Source organism: Cherax quadricarinatus, chromosome 10 (assembly GCF_038502225.1).
Source record: "Cherax quadricarinatus isolate ZL_2023a chromosome 10, ASM3850222v1, whole genome shotgun sequence".
Classification (NCBI taxonomy): domain Eukaryota; kingdom Metazoa; phylum Arthropoda; class Malacostraca; order Decapoda; family Parastacidae; genus Cherax; species Cherax quadricarinatus.
In genome coordinates this window covers 39,583,076-39,591,895 of record NC_091301.1, presented here as the reverse complement: position 1 = coordinate 39,591,895, position 8,820 = coordinate 39,583,076, and positions in this window count along the sequence as shown.

Genomic DNA, 8,820 nt, shown 5'->3' with positions numbered 1-8,820 from the left:
CGTTCGTCGTGACGTTTCCAGTAGTCGACTCATATTCGTCGGGCAGCACAGAGAATGCATTAGATGTTTCCACAGCAGTTTCTACAGCAATCTATTTCTTCTTTATCGTTTCTACCTTTCCATTCGTGTTCTTGATCGTCAACTTGGTTCCATGCTGTCCAGCCACTGTCCAGTTTTCCTTCTTGACCTGAAGACTCAAAACAGGAGGACTGCTACGAATCCTCTTGTTTTCCTCAGTCAATCGTCGTATCTCCATCTTCGCTACCCTCAATTCTTCCTTAAGCTGTTGGTAAAGTTGCTCGATGGAGGGCATCTTGGTTCAATCCAAGGAGAGTACACTAACGTCCAAGGTTGTTGGACTGCTTACATCATCTTTATTTCACTACTACACCTGCTGCCTCTGTATTTAACTGAAGGAGCCTACTGTGCAGGCGAAACGTGTCATTAATAAATATACACAACTGCTGCATATGTCTTAATCTTCAACTTAGCTCTCCTCTTGGTGGAGAAAAGGCCGCCTACGACATATTAGGAAAGCTGTTATCCTCCTTCTTATCAAGGAATACCCATTACACGAGCCTTTTTATTTTCCGTTCGTCCCCTAGACAAAGACGAGGAGAGAAAGTTGCTACACTTCTCTAGGACACTGTTGTCCAACGATACACCCCTTGCTGGTGCCAGGAGCTTCAGCAGGGGGTGCATGAACAGTCCCTGGGATACAAAAATATTTTATTCTATCCTTTGGTTAAGTCAGCTTCAAAAATTATGTCAGAAAATTATGGAATATTATGATTCAAGGACAAATAATCAGAAAAGCTCATGTTCAAACCACACACGGTTCTGGTCGCTCAGAAAACCGAACCTCATTTTAAATTTCTTACAAATACAAAACCAGAAGCCTCGTTGAACTGGTTTTTTTCTGCTAAGACTAAGGAATTCACATGTTTTTTAAGAGAATTAACTGATATATATATATATATATATATATATATATATATATATATATATATATATATATATATATATATATATATATATATATATATATATATATATATATATATATATATATATATATATATATATATATATATATATATATATATATATATATATATATATATATATATATATATATATATATATATATATATATATATATATATATATATATATGTATATATATATATATATATATATATATATATATATATATATATATGTATATATATATATATATATATATATATATATATATATATATATATATATATATATATATATATATATATATATATATATATATATATATATATATATATATATATATATATATATATATATATATATATAATATTCCTTTTACTAAATTAATTTGGTTCTACAAATCCACAATAAAATCTGAATTTGATATATTTCGGATGTTAATTCAATCAATTTTATAAGATGGTGGTGCAGGGCTGGGAAAAATTTGGTTTGTAGTGCGCAAGCTAATGATAGTTAGACGACATTACTCTAGACAATTCTGATATGAGGAATCAAGAATCCTCACCCCAGCATCACCCCAGCATCACCCCAGCATCACCCCAGCATCACCCCAGCATCACCCCAGCATCACCCCAGCATCACCCCAGCATCACCCCAGCATCACCCCTGCATCACCCCAGCATCACCCCAGCATCACCACAGCATCACCCCAGCATCACCACACCATCACCCCAGCATCACCACACCATCACTCCACCATCACACCAGCATCACCACACCATCACCCCAGCATCACCACACCATCACTCCACCATCACACCAGCATCACCACACCATCACACCAGCATCACCACACCATCACCACAGCATCACCCCAGCATCACCCCAGCATCAACCCAGCATCATCCCAGCATCACCCCAGCATCACCCCTGCATCCCCCCAGCATCAAACCAGCATCACCCCAGCATCACCCCAGCATCACCCCAGCATCACCCCTGCATCACCCCAGCATCACCCCTGCATCACCCCAGCATCACCCCAGCATCACCCCAGCATCACCCCAGCATCACCCCAGCATCACCCCAGCATCACCCCAGCATCATCCCAGCATCACCCCAGCATCACCCCAGCATCACCCCTGCATCACCCCTGCCACACGTGCAGCTGAACTATCAACATAGGATGATAGCAGTGTGGTAGCACTGTTACCTAATATCTGCAGCTTCATCAGCTCGAGAAGAACTTAATATAACAAAAAAAGGCACAATACCGTGACTGGAACGATACACAGATAACCTGCACATAGAAGAGAGGAGCTTACGACGACGTTTCGGTCCGACTTGGACCATTTACAAAGTCACACTAACGAGAAGTAGAGCAGGACGGGTATATATAGGCAGGAAGAGGTAGTGGCAGTAGTAGCAGTAGTAGTACTTCTCGTTAGTGTGACTTTGTAAATGGTCCAAGTCGGACCGAAACGTCCTCGTAAGCTCCTCTCTTCTATGTGCGGGTTATTTGTGTAACTTAATATAAGAATGGAGGAGCACTGCAGAAGGCCTACTGGCCAAAGCAAGGCAGGCCCTTATCAAAACCACCAACAGTATCCCAAAACCACCCAAGATTCGCTTTTGTACCCCAGGCACCAAACAAACCCAGCCCCTTCTACTCATATATTGCCCATTTTTTTCTTAAACCTACTTAAGGTCTTAGCCTCTATTAACCTACTCGGAAAATTGTTCAACGCATTAACAGCTGTTTGAAAACCAATACTTTCCTACGTCTTTTTCCAAATCTAAATTTATCTAACTTGATTCGATAACCTCAGTATTTTATTAACATCGCCTTGTTTGTGCCCGGCATCCATATACCTCAATGATATCTCTCATGCTACGTCTCTAGAGAGTGAAAATTCAAGGCTCTATCTTATCCTTATACGATGAATAAACTTATCAGCCAGTATAAGATAAGCGAGGCCTCGCTAGTGATGTATAGAGCTGTAAAATAGCTTTTGAATTTCTTTTGCTTCTTGATATAAATTCCAGTAATCTGTTAGCCTTATTGCGCACACTTAGGCACTGTTGTCTTGGCTTCAGATTTCTGTTTACCATGAGTCTCAAATCTTTTTCACATTATGTGGTCAAGCTCTACTTCACCTAGTTTATAACTTCCAGGGTTATTTTCATTCCTAAGGACAAGTAATAATGTGGTCGCTATATCACAAATTATATTCAAGCTTGAATGAGTGGTGCTAAACAGCTTACAATAGCTTGGGCCAGTAGGCTTGCTGCAGTGCTCCTTATTTTATTCAATACACGTCGTAGTCGCATCAATAAAGACACCCAACTGTTGTACATATCTTAATCTTCAACTTGTCGGTATTTTATTCCATATTCAACAATACTCTCATAAATATGGCTTGCTTAACACACTCCGGAAGTGAATTCATGTTAGATGAGATTAATAGCTCATCACTGATTCACTGATATGTTAAAGCCTTGTCGATAATTACTCTACTGATCAGCATAATTAGACTGATCACTGACTACACAAGTTCTCAACAAGTAGGATCATCACTTCGAACCCTCGTGTTTAACTCGAAGCCATTCTCACTGATTGAGATCTTAATGTGATTAATAATGATGCAGTTATGCAGAAGGTAATTAGGTGCCACTTACTACCAAAGTCAATTAGTTTAATTAAGGGATCACAGTTTCCAGCTGTCTTAACTGATGGTGATCACTTGACCAAAGAGATATTCAATTAACACTCCCACCTCCACTATCAATTTAACCACCAACAACAGCTAGGTAATTAATAGTTTACTGTAGATCCATTTACCTGTAACTGCGATTATTCGTGACTGATGTCACGTTACTCTAACCACAACCAACAGGCTAATGGGTTATATTAGTTACAGCAACGGTCATGAGACTGACAACTTTTCAGTCATTAGTTGTTCACTAATGACTTGCCATGGCAATCAAATTACTCGTGCTTATCGTAACGTGGGTGACAGACCCTGAGTATGTGTGGGTAGATTCAAACTGTCCTTTAAGCTCCCTTGCTGACAGTCTACTGTCTACTTAATCACACACCTGTTAATGAGCCACTGGTGTCTACAGTCGAACGTTTTAACATATGCTTAACATTCCATAGCTGGACGAGATAAAGAGGCAAGTGCTGGTTTAATTCTTTTACTTGGAAATGTGAAGTGATGCTGGTCTTTATATTAAGGCACTTTGCAATGTTACAGTCAGCTGACAGACATGACAGGAACTGTCACACCTTCGCCGGAGTGGTGACTTGAAATCATTCATTTATCTGAAAAATGATATCATCGGACACATTTAATGACGTTCATTATTCAGCAGATGTATGGTGATAATGGCTGATGAGTAGACCTACTCTTCGTTGACATCTATCAGTTGTCTATCGGCTGGGTTTTGTTTATAAACAGAAAAATGGTGAACTGAAGCGGCAAGGATACCCAGTATCGCTGGGTATCAAACATGAAGTTGTCACACCCATCAGTGTAGCCCAGGAAGGAAAGAGGGCGCGATGGGGGGTGGTGGTTATGGGTGCCATGTGGCCAAACGGTTGTTATAGCTGCCATAGACCTCGAGACGATGGTCACAAGGGAAGACAGGAGGTTGATCCCCCTCCATACTGGATAAGCTGAAGCTACCCACAAGCTGGTTATAAAAGGGGAGTCCCCCTTCATCAACGGGGACCCAAAAAATTCACGCCTTATCCCTGCGCTCAAGTGTTATACCGCGAACAAAGGGGCCTATGAGGAGCCTGTAAAAAGGACCCCCTCCCCACCCCTAGAATAGATATTAGAGGTCCAGGTTGGCGCTAGACATAGAATGATGACTGTCAAGCGCTTGTGAAGGATTCTTATTAATCATGTGTAGATAAGGCTCTTTGTGTAGTCTTGCTGGGAAGGAGTGATGAGGGTGATATGAACCTTGAAAGATATAGACCACTGACATTCGACCTCAGGTTGTCTCGTTATTCCGGAAGGTTGGTCACTCCACCAAGATGCAACCGATTTGGTAACAAGATCCTGCCCTTTTCATGTAATATTGGTAAACGAGCAGAGGGGCAAACCCATTCAGTGTCAGTCTACGGCAGGGTACTCAGCTACCACAGTGTCAGTGGTTCAATCCCGGCACAGGTGGAAACGTTATATCTTTATTTATACAAGTACAAGGTATACAGTCCTAGCTGACATCAATGACATACTACTATATACAAAGCCGCTTGTTATGCAGAACATTTCGGGCAAATTAGGTCAGTTTTGTCCCAGGATGCGACCCACACCAGTCGACTAACACTCGGGTACCCATTTTATTCATGGGGTACATAGACAACCGGAGTATGGAAACACGTCCAATGTTTCTACCCTCACCGGGAATCGAACCCGGACCGTCGCCGAGTGAAGCGAGAGCTTTAGCCACCGGGCCACCTGCTGTCCCTGTTCACCAAGCAGTTATTAGATACCTGGGTGTTAGTCGACTATTGTGACTCTTATCCTGGGGGACAAGACTAAACGACCCGAATGGAAATAAGATAGTTCCCGATGACGGGTAAAAAATCCAAACAAAATCCTATCTTAAGACGGATGAAGATTCTGCAAGCCACATGTCTTTGAAATAGAAAAGTAAAACAGACGATCTTAATGCAAGACGAGCCACGGGGGACGGAAAGCTTCAGCACAGGATCTTTCACACGTCTCCGTGTGTCATCAGGAGCTATGCAATGTTGAAAGAGTAGCAATAGGGGAATTTAGAGGAAGTTTTCTCGAAGGTAGCGTGTTGACGCCAGCCAGTTCCTCTGAGAAATGGTCAGAATTCAGGCACCGTTCGTAGCCCATGCATCCCGTCTCCTCACCCATTTCCCATTTGAGGTAGCGTAGGTGGAGAGGACCTTTGAGGCTTACAGAAAGCGGGAAACAGAATAATAGGAAATTTAATAGCCAGCCCTAAGCTACATCTGATTGCCATTAACAAGTCATGTCATATAAGAGATTACGTTGCACTTGTGAATAGCATGACCATCCTGCATATTGGAGAGAGAGAGAGAGAGAGAGAGAGAGAGAGAGAGAGAGAGAGAGAGAGAGAGAGAGAACGAAACACTCGTGAATTCATAGTTTCCCCCGCTCAACGAGGGAGTGGAAGAAGGAAGACCTGGTACCTGAAGAAAGGTGTTATGTGATGGTGGGGAAAAAGATGCGTCTTGGAAGACGCATCTTCTTCGTGAAGTTCACAAATGCCCAGCATCCTGAAGCAGAGAGTTTGTCAGCTCCATCATCATCCCGAGAGACTCGCCCATCCTGCCTCCACCATCGCCCATCCTGCCTCCACCATCACCCATCGTGCCTCCACCATCACCCATCCTGCCTCCTCCATCACCCATCCTGCCTCCACCATCATCCATCCTGCCTCCACCATCGCCCATCCTGCCTCCACCATCACCCATCCTGCCTCCACCATCATCCATCCTGCCTCCACCATCGCCCATCCTGCCTCCACCATCACCCATCCTGCCTCCACCATCGCTCATCCTGCCTCCACCATCACCCATCCTGCCTCCACCATCGCCCATCCTACCTCCTCCATCACCCATCCTGCCTCCACCATCATGATGCATTGGTGGCGATTATCTTTAAAAGTCACCATTCCTCGAGAGAGTCACCCTTCCTTGAGAGAGTGTCACCCTTCCTTGAGATGTCACCTTTCCTTGAGAGAGTGTCACCCTTCCTTGAGAGAGTGTCACCCTTCCTTGAGAGAGTGTCACCCTTCCTTGAGAGAGTGTCACCCTTCCTTGAGAGAGTGTCACCCTTCCTTGAGAGAGTGTCACCCTTCCTTGAGACAGTGTCACCCTTCCTTGAGAGAGTGTCACCCTTCCTTGAGAGAGTGTCACCCTTCCTTGAGAGAGTGTCACCCTTCCTTGAGAGAGTGTCACCCTTCCTTGAGACAGTGTCACCCTTCCTTGAGACAGTGTCACCCTTCCTTGAGAGAGTGTCACCCTTCCTTGAGATGTCACCCTTCCTTGAGGGAGTGTCACCCTTCCTTGAGAGAGTGTCACCCTTCCTTGAGAGAGTCACCCTTCCTTGAGAGAGTGTCACCCTTCCTTGAGATGTCACCCTTCCTTGAGGGAGTGTCACCCTTCCTTGAGAGAGTGTCACCCTTCCTTGAGAGAGTGTCACCCTTCCTTGAGAGAGTCACCCTTCCTTGAGAGAGTGTCACCCTTCCTTGAGATGTCACCCTTCCTTGAGGGAGTGTCACCCTTCCTTGAGAGAGTGTCACCCTTCCTTGAGAGAGTGTCACCCTTCCTTGAGAGAGTCACCCTTCCTTGAGGGAGTGTCACCCTTCCTTGAGAGAGTGTCACCCTTCCTTGAGAGAGTCACCCTTCCTTGAGAGAGTGTCACCCTTCCTTGAGAGAGTGTCACCCTTCCTTGAGAGAGTCACCCTTCCTTGAGAGAGTCACCCTTCCTTGAGAGAGTGTCACCCTTCCTTGAGAGAGTGTCACCCTTCCTTGAGAGAGTGTCACCCTTCCTTGAGAGAGTGTCACCCTTCCTTGAGAGAGTGTCACCCTTCCTTGAGAGAGTCACCCTTCCTTGAGAGAGTCACCCTTCCTTGAGAGAGTCACCCTTCCTTGATAGAGTGTCACCCTTCCTTGAGAGAGTGTCACCCTTCCTTGAGAGAGTGTCACCCTTCCTTGAGAGAGTGTCACCATTTGTCAGAACAGTACACTGTTCAACTCTTATCAGGTGATCGCCAACTCTCTGCCAGGTGATCGCCAGCTCTCTGCCAGGTGATCGCCAGCTCTCTGCCAGGTGATCGCCAACCTTCCGCCAGTTCATCGCCAACTCTGCCAATCTCATCACAAGGCTGAACCAATTTAAACTAATTTGATGAACCTTGCCACGGAGTGCCAGGAGGAGTCACACGGCAAATTTTAGTGTAATTTCTGATGGTGCCACACCAGGGAAGAGGGACGAGTGCCACACCAGGGAAGAGGGACGGGTGCCACACCAGGGAAGAGGGACGAGTGCCACACCAGGGAAGAGGGACGAGTGCCACACCAGGGAAGAGGGACGAGTGCCACACCAGGGAAGAGGGACGAGTGCCACACCAAGGAAGAGGGACGAGTGCCACACCAGGGAAGAGGGACGAGTGCCACACCAGGGAAGAGAGGGACGGGTGCCACACCAAAGAAGAGGGACGAGTGCCACACCAGGGAAGAGAGGGACGGGTGCCACACCAGGGAAGAGGGACGAGTGCCACACCAGGAAAGAGAGGGACGGGTGCCACACCAGGAAAGAGAGGGACGGGTGCCACACCAGCAAAGAGAGGGACGGGTGCCACACCAGGAAAGAGAGGGACGGGTGCCAAACTAGGAAAGAGAGGGACGGGTGCCACACCAGGAAAGACAGGGACAGGTGCCACACCAGGAAAGAGAGGGACGGGTGCCACACCAGGAAAGAGAGGGACGGGTGCCACACCAGGAAAGAGAGGGACGGGTGCCACACCAGGAAAGAGAGGGACGGGTGCCACACCAGGAAAGAGAGGGACGGGTGCCACACCAGGAAAGAGAGGGACGGGTGCCAAACCAGGAAAGAGAGGGACGGGTGCCACACCAGGAAAGAGAGGGACGGGTGCCACATCAGGAAAGAGAGGGACGGGTGCCATACCAGGAAAGAGAGGGACGGGTACCACACCAGGAAAGAGAGGGACGGGTGCCACACCAGGAAAGAGAGGGACGGGTGCCACACCAGGAAAGAGAAGGACGGGTGCCACACCAGGAAAGAGAGGGACGGGTGCCAA